A 20017-nucleotide genomic window follows, 5' to 3' on the forward strand; every position below is an offset into this window, starting at 1 on the left:
TCATGAGCAACTGTGTCTTTTGTAAAGCAGTAATTTTTTTTTCTTTTCTTTTTTTTTTTTTTTTTTTTTTTTTTTTTTTTTGAGACGGAATCTCGCTCTGTGACCCAGGCTGGAGTGCAGTGGCGCGATCTCGGCTCACTGCAAGCTCCGCCTCCCGGGTTCACGCCATTCTCCTGCCTTAGCCTCCCGAGTACCTGGGACTGCAGGCGCCCGCTGCCACGCCCAGCTAATTTTTTACAGTTTTAGTAGAGACGGGGTTTCACCGTGTTAGCCAGGATGGTCTCGATCTCCTGACCTCCTGATCCGCCCGCCTCAGCCTCCCAAGTACTGGGATTACAGGCGTGAGCCACCGCGCCCGGGTGCAGCAATTTTTAATTTTAATGAAATCCAGCTTAGTAATTCTTTCTTTCATCTTTTATGCCTTTGGTATTGCATATAAAAAGTCATCGTCAAACCAATGGACATCTAGAGTTTCTTCTATGCTATATTTTAGGAGTTTTATTGTTGTGTATTTTACATTCAGGTCTGTGATTTAAGTTAATTTTTGTAATAGATGTAAAGTCTGTATCTACATTCATTTTTTTGCATGTAGATGTCCAGTTGTTTCAATTTTATTAGTTAAAGATTTTGTTGTATTGTACAATTCCTTGCATTGCCTCTCCTCCTTTGTCAAAAAGCAATTCACTATATTTATGTGGGTCTAATTCTGGGTTCTCTGTTCTGTTCCATTGATCTATTTTTTTTCACCAAAACCACATTGTCTTAATTTCTATAGCTTCATAGCAAGTCTTGAAGTCCTGTAGTGTCAGTCCTCCAACTTTGTACTTCTTTAGTATTGTGTTGTTGATTCTGGTGTACACCCTTTTATAATTTCTGAATTTTTAGCTATTTGCATGTATTATTTATAATTAATATTAGCCAGGCATCGTGGCTCATTTCTGCAATCCTAGGACTTTGGGAGGCCAAGGTGGGATAATTGCTCAAGGCCAGAAGTTTGGGATAAACCTGGACAACATAGTGAGACCCCATCTCTACAAAGAATAAAAGAATTAACTGGGTATGAGAGCACATGCCTGTAATCTCAGCTATTTGGAGGCTAGGGTGGGAGGATCACTTGAGCTCAGTCCAAGGCTGCAGTGAGCTATAATTTTGCCATAGCACTTCAGCCTGGGCAATGGAGCGAGATCCAATTTCTAAAAAAAAATAAAATGAAATAAAATATTTTTAAAAAAACTATATTAGTATTATCTATTAACCTAATTTACATTTTAATTAGGCATTGCTTAAATGAATTCCTAATTAGGCATTGTAGAATGCCTAAAATGCTTCCCCTCCCAACTTTTAGGGTAGAAAACTTGTAATTATAAGAATCAGTTAAAGGTTTAGTTCTTTAGATATTTTTCTAATTACTACCTACTCTTCTCAGAAGGTCAAAGTCACATTCCTCCTCTCTTCTGCCCCAGAATCTTGTGTGTAAATCTCTTTTAGTACTTTGAGTGCTGTATTCCACCCTTTCAATTCATCTTATCTCAAAGAACAGCATCTCCATCTATACAAGTGACCCTGGTTTATCTATTCATCCTAATTTCTTCATCTCTCCTATTCCTCCTATCTCATCAGCAATGTTTGTTTTACATGTAAGCCCACAGGTGGCAGAAAGTATTATAAACTGATCATGTAACCCTCCCAGGACAAGTGACTGGTTTTCTCCTGATGGAAATGGAGCTGTCCAGGGGTCAGTAACCATCAAACAAGGTTGACACATTTGAAAGAAATGATGTAAAAATCGATGTGTCTAGTACAATTATCAAATTAAAATCTTTCAATAGCTCCCACATTTTCTTAATCATCATATTAAAATGGTTTAGCAAGCCTAATCTCATAGTAACCTTCTTCTCTTCTGTTTCACCCATTTTCCCAGCCATAATGAACTTCTTGTGTCTCCCATGTGCCAAGGTTTCTTAAGTCTTTCGTCTATTTACATGTTCTTTTCTTGGTACTCTATTACTTCCCTCTTGAGTTCCTCATTTCAAGCCATTCTCCAAACGTAAATTTGGCTATCATGTATTTTAAAAAGCCTGTCTTGAACCCACCAGTTTCTGTTTAAGGATAATCTGTTGTGTTCCATTAGCTTTTTTGTATTTACTTTGATTTTGGGATTTATAATGATTTTTCCCATTAGGGGTGAGTCTCTCAGTGGCTAAGATATTTTTTCTGTGATCACTGCATTCTTCATGTTAGCATGGGACTGACTCTTGTTAGTTAAGGCTCTTTGTGTGCAAGAACCAGAAACTTACTTAGGCTTGCTCAGTTGAGGTGGAATTTATTGCAAACATACAAGATAGTTCACAGACATTGGAAATGAAACACACCAGACATCACAGGAAATGGAGTTAGAAATGAAACTTCCTTCTCTCTGTCTCTCAAGCTGAATTACTTTTCATCTCTCACTGATTCCCAAGTGACACATGAACATGATCTTCTCATCTTTGCTTTCTCTCTTTCTCCTCTTTGACAAAGTATAGAGAAAAATGTTATTTTTTTTTCCCAAAGCCTCTTTGCCTTAAAAACAGAGCCCCACTTTTTCTTTTAGGTAACTTCCTTTTCTTCCTGAAAATAGCCAATAGTCCCCAGCTCCAGACAAGGCATTTCATGTGACTCAAACTAGGCTTTAATATTCTATATTTTCCCAGGAATTTTAATTTTGAGTGAAGTGACACACTAAATGTGATTAAAGCTGATACTCCTCTGGTAGTAACATTATAGAGAGACTTGATCCTTATTTACAAGGAATGCCTGAGTCCCTGTATTGAGATTCCAGAGTTGCCTCCATTCTTTTCTTTCATTATGTGAACTACCTAGTCTCCTTACATTTTCTTTTTGACATATAGCCAGCTTCTGTTGCTAATAATCACAGAATACTAACTGACATTCTTGTTTTCTCTGTTTCCACATGGTCAGTAGTCTCGGAGCATTACATTTCTTTACTCTCAGTTGCCTGAGTCTCTGTGTTTCTTTGTTCAAATTCTAGTAAGACAGTTTAGTTTCTGGTTATCTGTGTAGTGGTAGTCTTTAATTTAGGTATGCATACTCGTTCGTATCAGCTGTGACCAGATGTAGTGAGGACCCATTAAAAAAGTGTGGCTTCCTAGGGCTACCCTTGAAAGTAGGCCCATGAGCAAGAGAAAATGCTGTGGGACAATAAGAATCCTGAGACATGTGTATTTCCTTGGCACACAGATCTGTGACTCTCCTGTAGAACCCTCTATGTCTTCTTTACATAAGTTGAAGGCCACTGGCAAGATAGGTAATAAGTGTGGATATACAGAGAGTATATTTATGGGTCCAGCTTACTGATTTTGGTTCTGGAGCCAGAATTTGTGAGTTTCAATTCCAGCTCTGCCACTCATTAGCTGTGTGATCTTTGAAAAATTACCCAACTCTTCGAGTCTCAGTATCTTCATTGCTAAAATGAGAATAATAAAACTATCTTATTCAGTTATTGTGACAATGAATGAGTTAATCAATATAAAATAGTTAAAACAGTGTCCGGAAGATAGTAATTTTTGAATGGATGTTAGCTAGTATTATAATTTCTTATTTTTGTTATTATTATTATGTTTGGGATGACACAATGGGAAAAACATCAGGAGTGAATGCTATGTAATCTTGCTAACTTGATATTTGGGAATGAAGAGGAATTAGGAAAGGTTTTAGTTGCCTACTTAATTTGCATAAAGTTTTTCTCATCATAATGTCTGATATGGTTTGGCTGTGTCCCCACCCGAATCTCATCTTGAACTATAGTCCCCATAATCCCAAAGTGTCGTGGAGAGACCCGGGGGAGGTAATTGAATAAGGGGACAGCTACTCCCATGCTGCTGTTCTTATGATAGAGAGTGGGTTCTCATGAGATCTAATGATTTTTATAAGGGTTTTTTTTCCCCTTTTGGTCATACTTCTCCTTCCTGCTGCCATGTGAAAAAGGATGTATTTGCTTTCCCTTCCACCATAATTGTAAGTTTCCTGAGGCCTCACCAACCCTGCAGAACTGTGAGTCACTTAAACCTCTTTCCTTTATAAAGTAGCCAGTATCAGGTATGTCCTTATAGCAGCATGAGAACAGACTAATACAATGTCATTAGCAAGATAAAGAATTTCCATAATTGGAACACAAGAAGAACCATTCTTCAAGCTGTATTTGGTTACATTTCTGCCCTACTAAGTCAGACTTCAGCTCTTCCTTGCCTCACTCCATTGTTGTGATTTTACTCATAGGTAGGAACTGAACAGTGAGATCACTTGGACTCAGGAAGGGGAACATCATACACTGGGGCCTATTATGGGGAGGGGGGAGGGGAGAGGGATTGCATTGGGAGTTATACCTGATGTAAATGACGAGTTGATGGGTGCTGACGAGTTGATGGGTGCAGCACACCAACATGGCACAAGTATACATATGTAACAAACCTGCACGTTATGCACATGTACCCTAGAACTTAAAGTATAATAATAAAAAAAAGAAAAAAAAAGAATGTAGAATTTTTTAGCTTCCTCTTCCTTACTTTATTTGTATCTTCATATGACTTATAATTCATATCATATAGCACACATAATATATATTTCTATTAAGTAAAAACATTCAAAACATTAATGTCTGGAGGAAGCTGTACCTCTAGATGGGATGGCAGGTCCTGAGGTAGACAGATTGGACGAGATTGCCTGAAGAATCATGTATTTGACCTTTACATAACCAGTCTTTCCTTCTTTGTGCCAAACCCAGCATCAGAGAACATAAATTGCTATCAGGATTGGTACCAGAGGGAAATCATTTACATTTCTGTGTAAGCCACAAAGGGTTCAGGTTAATTAGCCATATCCTCTTAGGATTTCCTTCTTCCATGGAGCAGGTAGACTTACTTCCATACACTAGTGACAGGGGCTGCCTTTTTCTTCTACAGAAGAGCCTCATACCTGCTTTGTCACCAGGAATCATCACCCAGGATTGTAGTGAGGTTCACTGTTCTCTTCTGAAAAATTTACCAAATATATTCTAGAAGAACAGCATATATGTTTCTTAAAATTTATTATTTTACTACTTGCCTGATTGTAAAATAATTTATGCTCACTGTAGAAAATAATAGAGAAAGATAACACAACTTTCTGTAACTCCACAATCCATAATTCATCATTTTAAATATGTTGATATGGTGTTATGGTATATATACATATATTGGTTTTTGTCCATGGTTCCTGGCTTATAACTCCCACAGCCCTTGTTATAGTCGTTAGAGGGAGCAGCAGGCCTAAGGAAACGGAATATCTATGAGTTTCTCCTGCACTTCCTTCACCTGCCCCAAGGCAGGACTCTAATATCCCCCCACTTTTCTGATTGTGGATCATAAGACCCTCTCCAGAGAGGGTCTCTCCCTATACCCTTGGAGAAGGAATGCTGATGTCATGAAGCTTCCATAAAAATCCAAGAGGACTGGGTTCCAAGAGCTTTCACATAGATGAAGGCATATACGTTCCTGGAGGGTGGTGTGCTGGGGGAGGGCATGGAAGCTCAGCTTCTCCTTCCCTCATACTTTGCCCTAGGCATCTTTTCATCTGTATCCTTTGTAATATCCTTGATCATAAACCAGTAAACATAAGTAAGTGTTTCTCTAAGTTCTGTGAGCTGCTCCAGCTAATTAATCAAACCCAAAAGGGGATCATGAAAACCTCAATTTGAAGCCGATTGGTTAGATGTTCAGGAGACCCAGACTTGTGACTGGTGTGTGTCTGTGGTGGTTGGGGGAAACTCTTGGGGACTGAGCCCAGAACCTGTGGGATCTTACACTATCTCCAGGTAGATAGTATTAGAATTGAATCAGAGGACACCCGGTTGGTATCCCCTGTTTAGTGAGTGGGAAAAACTCCCACATATTTGGTCACAGAAGTCTTCTGGTGTTGATGATTGTTGTGGTAGTGTGACAGTGGAAGAAAAATACAGTTTAAGAGAGTTCTTTTTCCCCTAAACAGTTATTTCTTTTCAGTATTTTTGCTACATCTGTATGGATTTCCTTTTTCTATTATTTCTATAACTGAGATTTGCATTGCAGTGAGAAAGTAAAAATTGGTCCTGCTGATAACTAGGGAAAATGAAAGCATTGGTGAAGAATACAATACAATTTTTTCAAATAGAATTTCAGTGATTTACTCAAGATACAGATGCTCATAATAAGACAAAGACAAGGGCACACTGTGACCAAAAAAACAACACTTCCGTTTTGAAATCACTGCTTCTTTACCAGAAACAAATCTAGACCCATATTAACCTTCTCACTTTCTGGATAAAAATCATAACCAAATAAGAATATTTAAGAAAGTATCACAAAATAATCCTTATTTTGAACAACCAAATTGCTCATGTATTTGACTGTATACAATCTAAAACTGGCTTCTATAAACAGCCTCTATCAACTCCCCATTATGAAGATGCTTCTAAATTTTTTCTTCAGTGTATTTTTCTTTGCTGCATCATGCTAAATAAACCTAATTTTGTGCATTCTTGATGGTTTCCTTGGTTTCAACAGTACTCAGGGTTTTATGTAAAGAATATTTTGGCTTCTGAGGAATTCCTAGAAACCATCATTTCAACGCCTATGTAGTATTCTACTGTATGGTTCTGTCATTGTCAGAAATGTAGTTTTTGTCTGTTTAAACTTTTTTTTAACAGTTGTATTTTTTACAGTTGTATTTTTACAAACAATTTTTACAGTTGTATTTTTACAGTTGTATTTTTTTAAAAAAAAAGTTGTATTTTTTTTTAACAGTTGTATTTTTGTCTGTTTAAACTTTTTAAAATTACAAATAACACATTAGCATATAAACATTTTCTGGGATTTCTACTTGTTTACTTAGGATAGATATATTAATGCATATTTATAATACAGAGTGTAGAAACATTATTATGCTATTTTATGCATGTTACTAAGTTGTTTCTGGAAAGAATATTACACTTTAGATATCAGTTAGCCATGAATGAGCATCCACTTTATTGCCCTTTCACCAGCATTGAGGATTATATTTTAGCAAATCTGTCAATTTGACAGGTAACAAAAAAAGTCTTACTATGCATTAATATGCATTCCTTTCACTACTTTACCCAGTACGTAGGCCTAAGGCTTCATGGCTATGTATTGAAAAAGGGTCACATGTACATCAGTGCTCCAAATATTAATACTCATTTGGTTGGCAGGAAATTTAGTCTTTTTCCTGGATTTATCTCCCTAATTTTATCCCCCAAAGACCTGGTAACAATAATAATAAGAGCTTAAATGTACTGAGTCCTTGCTATCTATCAGTCACTTTCAAAGTACATCACATGCAAATACTCATTTAATCCCCATAATCATAATTTATGAATTAGGCACTATTATTATCTTGCATTTTTCATATGAGGAAACTGAGGAACAGAGGAGATAGGTAACTTGCCTACGTTTCTGCAGTTAGCAAGTGGTAAAACTGGAATGTGACGCCAGGCTTTCCTTGGTGAGGGATGAATGTTTTAATAGACAACTAAAGCTGCTGACCACAGATCTGCAATTACTGTTCTGGGTTTTAGCTTCTGTTCCAGAAGCCACTCCCATTCTCCTAACTAAATACTCTTCTTGCTCCTGCCTGGGCTGTTGCCTACTCTCTTTGACCTGATCAGCTTGAAGCTTACCTTCTCTCTAAATAGCAGAAAAGCTGCATCTGCTTCTCTTGACTATCTCCACTGGGACTCAATATGTTCCTTTATATGACATCCCTCTTTACTAGAGTGTACAAGCATCCTCAAGGTGTGGGGATGGTCCAGAGGTTGAGAGGGCACAGCCTCACCTTGCTCTTGGCAACTGCTCCCTCTAACTTCCATTCCCTGCCACTATCGTCTTCTCTGGGAATCCCTTCCAGTTACAATTGCTGCATTACACATCACCCCAAAAACTAGTGCTTAAAACCACACAATTGGCTGGGCACGGTGGCTCATGCCTGTAATCCCAGCACTTTGGGAGGCTGAGGCTGGTGGTTCACAAGGTCAGGAGTTCAAGACTAGCCTGGCCAAGTTGGTGAAACCCTGTCTCTACTAAAAATACAAAAAAATTAGCCGGGCATGGTGGTGAGCGCCTGTAATCCCTGCCACTCAGGAGAGTGAGGCAGAGAATTGCCTGAACCCGGGAGGCAGAGGTCGCAGTGAGCCGAGATCGCACCACTGCACTCCAGCCTGGGCGACAAAGTGAGACTCCATCAAAAGAAAAAAAAAAAAACACCTGCAATTATTTATTATGGTTACTGTGGGTCAAGAATTCTGGAAGGGCTTAGCTAGGCATTTGTTGCTCAGGGTCTTTCATGAGGTTGCAATGGCTACAGAGGGCGGGAGGTCCATATGAAAGGCTTCTTTACGCACATTATTGGTGCCTAGTCTGGAAACACTGAAACAGGAAGGGGCTGAAACAGCTGGGACTCCTTGGCATCTCTTTCTCTCTCTCCAGCATGGAGCTTCAGGATAGCTGGGCTTCCTACATGGTGGCTCTGTGCTGTAATGGCAGACAGAAAGAAGGGGGTTGGGGGAGAGAGGGTTTTGAAAACATGTTTAACATTCTCTCTCTTTGTCTCTCAACATTTAAATTAGTATTGCACATTTGTTACAATTAATGAATGAATATTGATACAATATTATTAACTAAAGTCCATAGTTTTAAAAATATTTTCTTAGTTATTGCCTAATGTATTTTTTATATTCCAGGACTCCATCCAGGGTGCTGCATTACATTTCTCATGCTTCCTTGGACTCTTTTTAGCTGTAAGAGTTTCTTAGACTTTGTTTTTGATGATCTTGAAAATTTTGAGAAGAACTGATAAGGTATTTTGTAGAAAGTCCCTTAATTGTGATTTGTCTGACATTTTTATCATTACTAAACTGAAGTTATGGGTTTTGATGGGGAAAACTACAGAGGTAAAGTGCCATTTTCATTCTATAATATCAAGAATATATATTACCAATATGAGATATCACTGTTGATATTGACCTTGATCACCTGGCTGAGATAGTATTTGTTAACTTTTTCTACTCTAAAATTACTCTTTTCCTCCCTATCCAAACTCATTGAAAGGAAGTCACTGCCTGCAGTTACACTTAAAGAGTGGAAAATTAGGTCTATTATATTTTAAATTGGTTTCTCTGCCATTTTTATACCTATATAATTTTAAAATATATATCCTAGATATTATTTTGGATTCAACAGATATATTATATGTATTGTAAGTACCTTCTGCCATACTGCGACTTTTCCTTTTGAATTATGTTCTTTGATAAAGACATTCTTAATGAACTCCAGTTTACCACTTTGTTATTTTATGGTTTGTAACTTTTGCATCCTATGTAATAAGTCATTGTCTACCCTCAAACTATGAAGATAGTCACCTGTATTTTCTTCCAAAAGCTTTATTATTATATCCTTCAAATTTAGATTTAGAAACCATGTGGAATTGATCTTTGTGTATGGTATGAGGCAGGAGTTAAGGTTAATTTGTCCTCTTATATGGATATCTAATTAACAGTGTGCTATTTATTGAAAAAAAACTGTATCACTATTGCATTTTAGTGGGATAATTATAGCTTTTTGAATAGGTAATATATTTATGTGATTTAAATATCAAAATGATACCAAATGTTACATATTGGGAACTCTTGCTCCCACACTTATAGCTGTTCTTTTTGTTCCCACCATCATAAATAGCTGCTTTTATTAGTCTCCAATATTTCCTTTTGAAAGTAAATACAAATATTTTATGATGGCCTTTCCCCTTTAAACACGAATACAGCATTCTATACTTAGTGTTTTTATTCAAGATAGAAACAAAAATTTAAAAAATCCTTATGTAAAATTAAAACATATTCAAATGTCTAGAATAATGAACTCCCTAGTGGCCATTCTTCAACCACAATATTTATCAATTAATGGCTACTCTTGTTTCTTTTTTCCTACCCAATATTACTCATCTCCCAACATGTTGAATTATTATGAAGTCAACCTCAGATACCATATAATTTCATCCATGACTATTATGTATTTCTAAATGAAAAGGACTCTTTTTAAACTCACAAACATAATATTGGCATGATATTTTCAGATGTATATGTTTGTAAATTTATACAAATTTGTTGATTTGGGATTTAAAAAATTACTTTTGTGTATGTATTTCACATTATTTTTGCTCAGGTATCCTTTCCTATGATCACTAGTTAAATATTTACAACAACAGGTGTGGTGGCTAATGTCTGTAATCCCAGCACTTTGGGAGGCAGAGTGGGGTGAATCACTTGCTGCCATGAGTTTGAGACTAGCCTGGCCAACATGGTGAAACCCCGTCTCTACAAAAATAATACAAAAATTAGCTGGGTGTGGTAGCGTGCAGTCTTCAAAAGCTGACAATTTGGATACTCTTTTGATAAGAGTTTCAATAGAGTTTTGATTTTTATCATTTATTCGAATATGTTTAAAGTTGGGGAAGTATAAGAATTAATCTAGGCTGGCACAGTGGCTCATGCCTGTAATCATAACACTTTGGAAGACCTAGATGGGCGGATAACTTGAGATCAGGAGTTCAAGACCAGTCTGGTCAACATGGGGAAACCCCGTCTCTACTAAAAATACAAAAATTAGCCAGGCATGGTTTCACGTGCCTGTAATCCCAGCTACTCGGGAGGCTGAGACACAAGGATCACTTGAATCTAGGAGGTGGAGGCTGCAGTGAGATGAGATGGTGCCACTGCACTCCAGCCTGGGTGACAGAGTGAGACTCTGTCTCAAAAAGAATAAAAAAATACATACATACATACATACATACATACATACATACATACATATCTACAACCTGCATGGCAACATGAGATTTTAGGATGGACTTTAGCAAATCATGTAATTTAACTCTATTATTTTACAAATAGGGAAACTGAGGAGCAATAAGATTAAAGTGACTTGTTCAAGGTCTATGACTAGATGTTGACTAAGCTCACACTAAAGCTCATGTCCTCTAATAAATTAAGTGTTCATTTCACTATTACTCTATTTTTTGGTGTTAGGTTAATTTTAATTGAAAGTCATACAGATTCACTTAATTTATCCAATAAAATTCATTTTTAACTTCTCACTATGGATAATGGGCGTGCCTTTTAAAAATTATTCTGGTACCAGATAGATGTTTCTACAAATTGCATATTAATCTGTAAGAGCAGAGAAATGTATAGTAATGCTAAAGCAATGTGGCCTAAAATGGGTCCTGCCAAAGGCTAAGAGAATGTTATCCCTTTTTCTAGTACTGAATGCATTTTAGCTCTGTAGGACATTACAGGCCATGTCCACTTTTGATCTCATTTTTTTTTGGAATTTAGTATTACTCACATTTTTAAAAATTATTATATAGACCATGTTGTTGCTACAAATTCATAGTTTTAATTATGTTGTTTCCTTTGCTTGGAATGATCTTTTCACTTTTTTTTTCTTTCTTCCCTTATAAAGGGAAGAAAGTCCATCTCAGACATTATCTGAAAAAATAGCAAGCTCCCAAGTCTCAGGTTTCACTTTATCCTATTCTTTGGTGCTATCTCAGCACAGTGGCATGTCTTTATTATTAAGATTATCAGCTTACAAAAATAAACATATTACATTTATTTTCTTGTTTTAATGTCTTATAATATTACCTTCAAGCCCCATGGAAGGGTAAGGAGAGAGAAGTAAGTATGAATAAAAAATCCAGAAGGAAGAAGCCACACCAATACTGATGCATGGTCCTAGAGAGGAGAATCTATGTGTATGTGTGTGTTTCCTGATGAGGGTGAGACTTGAGAATCCACACTTGCACCTATATGCTTTCTCTCCAGTGAAAAAAATGGAAGCTGACATCTCAGGGCAATTCTTTGTCAGAAATATACATCTGCATGAAGAGAAGAGAGTTAAAAATTTAATCTGCAAAGCTATTTAGAGAGTGGATAGGCCTTGACAGGCCTCCCAAATGTATTACAAGAACAAGAAGAGTGGAGTTATGGGAAAAAAAAAGCTGTTGCAGCAAACAGAATGAAACTAAGCTTTCTTGACAGAATCAGTTTGCCAAACGACTTTAAAATTGCACTGTCTTGTCCCTTTTTTTCTTAAATATACTCTAATTTAAATGTCTAAGAGAAAATTTTAGGATTTACTTCTTACCTTTAAAAAACTCTAAGGTAAAGACAAATCAGTAATATGTATAGTGGTATTTGGTAAAAGGGTTTATGAAACAATATTAAAACCTATCAAGCCACTAACCAGTGATGAAAAAGTAACAAGAATTCTAACGGTATCTGTGATAATCTGACTGATAATTTTCAAACTGTTACCCCATACCTAAAACATTGCTTGACATGAATGAACAGAGAAAGACATTGTAAATCGGCTTCAAAAATACGACAGTGTGCTGTCACTTTGTACTCAATATTCCTTTGTATTTTACCTAGGACTTTAGAAATTTTGCCCTTATATTGCAACTCCCACTCATCATTGTTACAGGGAAAAGTGCTGTTCTATTTTTTGCCTTATACTTGACACACACACAAAATATATATATATTTCTTCATCTTTTAAATTTATATTTATTCTTCTGAATGCTAAAATAAACACAGATAGGCATGGTTTTTTAACAGGTGGTGTTTAAGTAGGTAGATCACCATTATCAATAGCTAAAAACGTAAAGTGCAAAATCATATTATCTTTATGAGAGACGCAGAAAGAATTGTATAATAAAATTTAACATTTATTGAATGATTTTAATATTTCAACAAAGTTATGGACTCCACTGCCATTTTTACAGCTCTAATTTTTATATCTGACCGGGCCTCAGCCTGGGCAAAAGCTCACTACTTACTTTAGCAATATTCTTCCTATTAATATTGTAGAAATTTTTTTCCATTAAAGTCTTAACAGCTACCGAAGCATAACTTTTAAGTCTTAAGATGTAAGCCTACCTTAAAATGTTGCTTTAAATCTTTAATATCTAGGGTTTAACCATGGTTTCCAAATTTTCCCCTGAAGTATTAACTTGTTAAATATAAATTCTGATCCTTTAGCCACCAAACCCATCATACCTCATATCTACTTTTCTTAACCTATCATATTCTTTGTCAGTCAGTTCTGGGCTATCTTGCTCTCTGCTCAGGTTTATTCAGTGCAATAGAAAGATTAAGGTGTATCATGTTGTGGTAGTGATCAGGCTGCTTATAGATATTTTCTTTTCCCTTCTTCTGCATGAGTATATTTTGAAATTAGCTGTGGTCATGCGCCTTACTTTGGTCAATGAAATATGAGCAGAAGTGATGTGCTTCACTTCCTGGAAGAAGATAGAAGAGGCAGGGCAGGATTTTCCATGTTCCTTTCCTCTTTTTTTGAAATCTCAGAAACAGGTATTAAAACGTATCTTCTGTCAGACTTTGCTTTTGAACACTATGATGAGTACAGTCTGTCTCTGTTTTCCCCAGCCTCTGCTGGTGACACCTGTTGGCTCTTTAGTATGAGAAAGAAATGCATTTTTATTATATTAAGCCACTGAAATTTTGGGATTGTCAGTTACTAGAACATAATTCACTACAGCCTAATTAATATACCGTATTTTCAGTTGCTTGGAATGTGGTTCATAGGGAGAAGAATTTTAAACTAGATGCTGAATTTTGTCATCTACTTTTTCTGAATCTATTGATTTTTCTTTCATTTTCTTAATATGGTATACTACCCTGATTGATTTTTAACTGCCTTATTACTCACAAACCCTATATTTTAGTTGTTTTAAGTGTAAAATTCAGAGATTTAAATATATTTATAGAGTTGCACAATCACTGCCTCAGTCTAATTTCAGAAAACTTTCATCTCCCTAAAATTATCTATTTTCTATATTTGCGGATTTATTTTTTCTGTACATTTCATATAAACAAATCATCCAATATGTGGTATTTTTGTGGCTGACTTCCTTCAGTTGACATCATGCTTTCAAGCTTCATTCATGTTGGAACATGCATCAGCATTTATTTTCTTTTTATTATTGAATAATATTACATAGTATGAATATGCCGCATTTTGTTTATCCATTCATCAGTTAGTGAGCATTTAGTTTGTTTCCAGTTCTTGATATTACAAACAATGTAGTTATGACCATTTGAATACAAATATTTATGTGGATATATGCGTTTATTTCTCTTGGCTAGACACTTAGGAGTGGAATTGTTGAGTTGTATGGTAAGTTTACACTCAACATTTAAAAAAAACCTGCTAAGCAGTTTCCCGTGGTGGAGAAAGCACTTCTTTGTTGAATAGCACTATTAGATCCATAACTTTAAGGTCATAATATGACTTTCAAGAGGAAAAGTATTCAGAAAATGAATCAGAATAATCTTTCTCTTTTTCCTCTCTCTTTAACTTATACATACTCACATATACATCAGCTTTTCATGGAGAATGAAATCTAAGTATGTTTTACCTACTTAATAATTCCTGGTAGGAAAATAGCCTTTAGGCTATGTCTTAGTCTATTTTCTGCTTCTTATAACAAAATAGCTGAAACTAGGTAATTATTAGAAAAAAAATTTCTTACACTTCTGGAGGCAGGGAAGTCCAGGGTCAATGGGCTGCATCTGATGGAGGGGACTTTCTACAGAGTCACAAGGCAGTACAGGGCATCATCACATGGCGAGGGGGCTGAACACGGTAGCTAAAGTTTCTCTTCCTCTTATAAAGTCACCAGTCCCATGCCTATCATAACCCATTAATCTACTAACTCAATAATCCATTAAGTAGGCTCTGCCCTCATAACACAATCATCTCTTAAAAGCCCCACCTCTCAAAGCTGCCACACTGGGTACTAAATTTCAGCATGAGTTTTGGAGGGACGAACATCCGAATCACAGCAGGTTCCCTGTTGTACCTGAGCATACCATTTACTGAATCTCCATATAGAAAATAATGCCTTAAGTGATTTGAGGTCACTGTTGGGATAAAGTCTAGCATGTAGAGTAAGGTGATATTGCTCCTCTAAGATTCCTATTACACACTCTGAATTACCAGTGATGCTTTAACTGTTTAAAAACCATCTGTCTTGTTGGATTTTATTTTTATCATGTGCATACATTACTGTTCCTAAAACAACAAAAAACCAGTTTTTCCTAGTATATAAATCTAAGTGGCTTGATTAAATTTCTCTCAAGTCATTTAAAGAAAAATCTCTTTATGTCTTTTTCTTCTTTTATCTTTTGCCCTAATGTTACTTTTCATTTAAATTGACCAAAGGAATTGACTCATTTTTATTTGTTACAAATAAATATTCTAAGTATTCTCTAATATATGTATGTATGTCCTACGCAAGGACCAAGCCTAAAAAGTGAGACCTAAATTATATTGCTTTCTATGTAATCCTAACTACTGGTGGAGAGCAGAAGTGAAAATAAGAGGGAGATCAAACCATAAAAAAGCGTGATGAGGAGACAGGCCAGTGGACAGAGGACAAAACCAGCAGAGAAGAAAGTACAAGGGCTCAGTTTGGACTTAGAACTCATTGAAGCTCTAAGTTCTCTCCGACCTACAAAGACAAGATGTGGTTTCCTTCTACCTACTGCTGAAAAGCAGGCTCCAAAGTGAAGCGAAGTTCTATGTGTCACAGGTTTCGATCACAAGGCTGGACCTAGGTAAACAGATATCCCTAAGGTTTATCATTGGAGTTACTTGTCTCTAGCCAGCTTGTACTCAATGTCATAAGCTACGTGACCTTGGACAACTTACTTAACAAGCTACAGTGACCTTGGATAATTTACTTAACATGTTATGCTTAATATTTTATATTCAAAATGGGGATAATTGTTGAGTAAATGCCATAGGTCACTTTGTGAGAGTTCATTGAGAAAAGGCATGTAAATTCTCCATAAATGTTGGCTATTGTTATTAGTGATAATTGGCTGCTATTCTGACTGGTGGAGTCCTTATTCTTTTTTCTATTTTAACAGCTTTATTAATATATCATTATCATATCAGATGACTCACCGACTTGAAGTGCATAGTTCAATGGTTATTAATATATTCACAGATACGTGCAACTATCACCATAGTTAATTACAGAATATTTTAATCACTTCAAAAAGAAACCCTGTACCCTTTAGCTAGCACTCCCCTTTCTCCCCAATTCCCCCTTCCCACCAGACCTAAACAATTACTAACCTACTTTCTGCTTGTATAGATTTGCCTATTCTGAATGTTTCATGTGAATGGAAACATATACGACTTTCTGAGACTGGTTTCTTTCATTTAAGAGAATGCTTTCAAGCTTAATTCATATTGTAGCATGTATCAGCACCTCATTTCTTCTTATTCCTGAAAACTATTCCATGGTTTAGATATACAGGTTGAGAATCCCAAATCCGAAAAATATCTGAAATCTGCAATGCTCCAAAATCTGAAACTTTTTGAGTACCAGCATGTACTCAAAAAGAAAATGCTCTTTGAAGAAAATGCTCTTTGAAGCGTTTCAGATTTTGGATTTTCAGATTAGGGATGACCAACCTGAAAGTATAATGCATATGTCCCAACATCTGAAAAAATACAAAATACAACACATTTCTGGTTTCAAACATTTTAAATAATGGACATTCAACCTGTACCACATTTTGTTCATCCATTTAGCAGTTGAGGGACATTTAAGTTGTTTCCACCTTTTGGCTATTATAAATAATACTTCTATAATTGTTTTGTGGACATGTTTTCATATCTACTGTCTAGGAGTGGATCACTGAGTCATATAGTAACCCTGTTTAATTATTTGAAAGAAATTCAGACTATTTTCTAAAGTATCTTCACTATTTTTTCTACCAAGGTACAAGGTAGATTTCCTCACATTAACTGGTAGAGTCTTCTGTTTCCTTAAAAGTAAAATGAATATAATTTAAGTCGACAAAAACTTCACAAAAACTTTTATTGCTAGAGGGTAGATCTTATAGAATTTTAAAGTTGTCACAGAAACTATATAAGGTCAAAGATAATGAGCGAAAATCACAATTCTTTCCTTTTGGAAGTCTTCATGTCTACAGTCATTTAAACTCACCATATTTTATAGGATGAGCTTATAATTTATTGTCAAAACTACAACACTTTTAAGAATGAGAGGTGTTTTATCTATAATAGTACTAGGACCATAAGAGTACGCTGAGGCTGTCCCAGGCAAACTGGGACATATGGTCATCCTGTATATAATGAAAGATCTCACTATGGACTCACACTCATTTGGGAATATGTTCTACTTGTTTTCTTTTATTATCAGAGGTGATAAATTTGCATTAATCTCACACTTATATGCAAGCATACATGAATGTACATGTTGAATTAAGTTAAAGGTTGTGTCTCTTCCCTCAGAATGAACCAAAATAACTCATGCACACAGGAAATGAATCCTAGCATTTTTAGCAATCCATGTTGTTTTTCCAGCTAAACTGACATGATTGCATCATAATATTGACGTTTTTATATAGTGTCCATGTTTTAAAATGCTTTTGCATGCCCTATATCACTTTTCATATTATTCTACCCTCCATCTCCAAGAGTGCCTATTACAGTGTTAGGCATATAAATGTTGCCTTCCCACCAAAAATGTATATTAGAAAACTAGTTTCTGTCAGAGCACTTAGTAATATAAGAAAGTTGCAAAGGGGCCAGTCTTTGTATCTAAGAGACTGGGATGTCTAAAACAGACTCCCCCCATGCAACTTCTATTCTCCTAATTTTCTTTTTTTCTCACTTTTTCCCATCATAATTTCCAGCTAACCAACCAACCAACCAATTGACCGACCAAACTCACCTCAACATCCTCAGTCTTAAATACAAACTATGTTATTACTTGGAATTCTGATTTCAGAGAACATATAAGGTCAGTTTTACAAATTATAATGCGAGATTCTGGCAGAGTACAACCAAGAAAATGATAAACAAACAGAGATGCACCTGTTACTGCCCCAGGAGGGAAGTACTGAACACCGGTTGCCCTAATTCACCCTCTGGAGGAGTTCATTTGCCAGCAGCACAAAAAGAGTCATAGCCATTAAAGAACAAACAATTGTGAGAGAAAGACTGAGAGAGAGGAAAATGATGCTGCCCACTTTGAATACACAGGAGGGTTTCTTCAAGAATACTTGAGTTGAGTGGAAGCTTGACCCTCAAATAGTTGCCTAGGTCAACAGGACCTGAGGCAATCCCTGGGGTAAGGTCTGGTCAAATAAGTTAAAGCCGCCTTCAGGGCACTTTCAATTTAGGCACCAATTTCCTCAAGACTAAGGACAAGAAAACAAGGCTGCTTGAGTGCAACTTTCTCCTTTGCCTTTTTACTTGTTTACTTTGTTACTGTGAGTAGAGTATATTTAAGAGTGACTTCAAATGACTGGGAAAGCTCATCATAAAGATGTTGCTTCTGATCATGGTCTGATCATGGACTAATTTTTAGCCATCCAAATACATTCCCTGGGCTTCAGGCATGATGACACATAACTTTTTAAAAGACATTTTTACTTACAACCCCTTAAGTTCTAGGTTTCCTTTCACCATAAATTCTGCAAACATTTTCTCAGTGCCAGTTTAAGTGTAGGGGGAATTGCTGTCTCTCATTACAATTTCAGTTTTTAGTCCTCAACTAGTTCTATGGCCAGTTCCTCCCATATATCCCTGAAACTGCCTTAGGTCTCTTAGGGCTGATTTGACATCAAACTTGAGAAATTCAGAATGTGTTCTTTCTTCCAAACAGAACGTGTTCTATGCTCATTAACTGTCAAAGTAGAATGTTTTTAAAATCTTATTTTTTCCATGTATGTAAAGTCTCATGTTCCTATCAATACAAAAACTGAAAAATAGAGAATTCTGTAGTTTTATACTATCATTGACACGACTAACCAAAACTTTGCCTTGAATAAGGTTTGGTGATCTTAATATACCCACTAAATCTCTGGTGTATTTGCAACTCATTAATCTTTTTTCTTTCTAGAAATTCTCTACCTTTTTTGGCTTATAAGACACTGATATTTGCTGATGCTCCCTATAATCCTCTGGTCACATTTTTGAAGTCTCTGATGGCTTCTCTTTCCCAACATTTCACAATTTCATTCTTGGAGCACTGTGTTTCTCATTGTATGCAACAGAGCAACATATAAGACCTGATTATTAGACAGAGTTGCCCATGAAAATCTCCTAAGAAAGAGGCACATTTAGGTGCAAATATACCATATCCCAATAGGTCCACAGCCTTTTTCTCCAGTATTGAAATCCATCACTGCTGATGCCCGGATGAAGTAGTGGCTTGCTCTTAAAGGCCAAGTCGTATACAAAGTTAGTAACTTTAAAGATGAGAAACCTATGTAGCAAGGCAAGACATCAATCACAAGACAAGGATAAGGGTGCTGAGACTAAAGGAGAATATATTTCCTTTGGAATGTGAGCTGTAGTCACTACACTTAATAAGTTGTACTCTTTACCTTCCTTTGCAAAGCATGTAAATTTGAATTTGTAATAGTAAAGTGTATGTATGATCAGGCATTGTTATTCTCACAGGGTGATTCAGTCCATGGTCACCATTTCACATAGCATTGCTAGGTATATGTGTATGTTTGTGTGAAAGCTGTTAGTATTAATATTAGCATTATTTTAGTTTTGCCTTCCTGAATGAATGTGATAGGTTCTGAGCCCACAAAACACACAGGTAGTAGTTACAGCTAAATGCTTCTTGTTACATGACATTATTCCATTCACCCAATAATTATCTATTCAATTCTAATGTGTGGCAGGCTCTACACCAAGTGTGACGGATAGTGAATCAAACTAAGCAAAAGAAAAAAAAAAAAGAAAAATCCCTGTTTTAGTATAGCTTATTACCTTATGGAGTTTGGTAAATGTCTGTATTCATTTTGTTAAAGAAGTTATTAGGCATCTTTTATGCATTAAGTACTGTG

The sequence above is a fragment of the Macaca mulatta genome, chromosome 4 (genome assembly GCF_049350105.2).
Source record: "Macaca mulatta isolate MMU2019108-1 chromosome 4, T2T-MMU8v2.0, whole genome shotgun sequence".
NCBI classification, from domain to species: Eukaryota; Metazoa; Chordata; class Mammalia; order Primates; family Cercopithecidae; genus Macaca; species Macaca mulatta.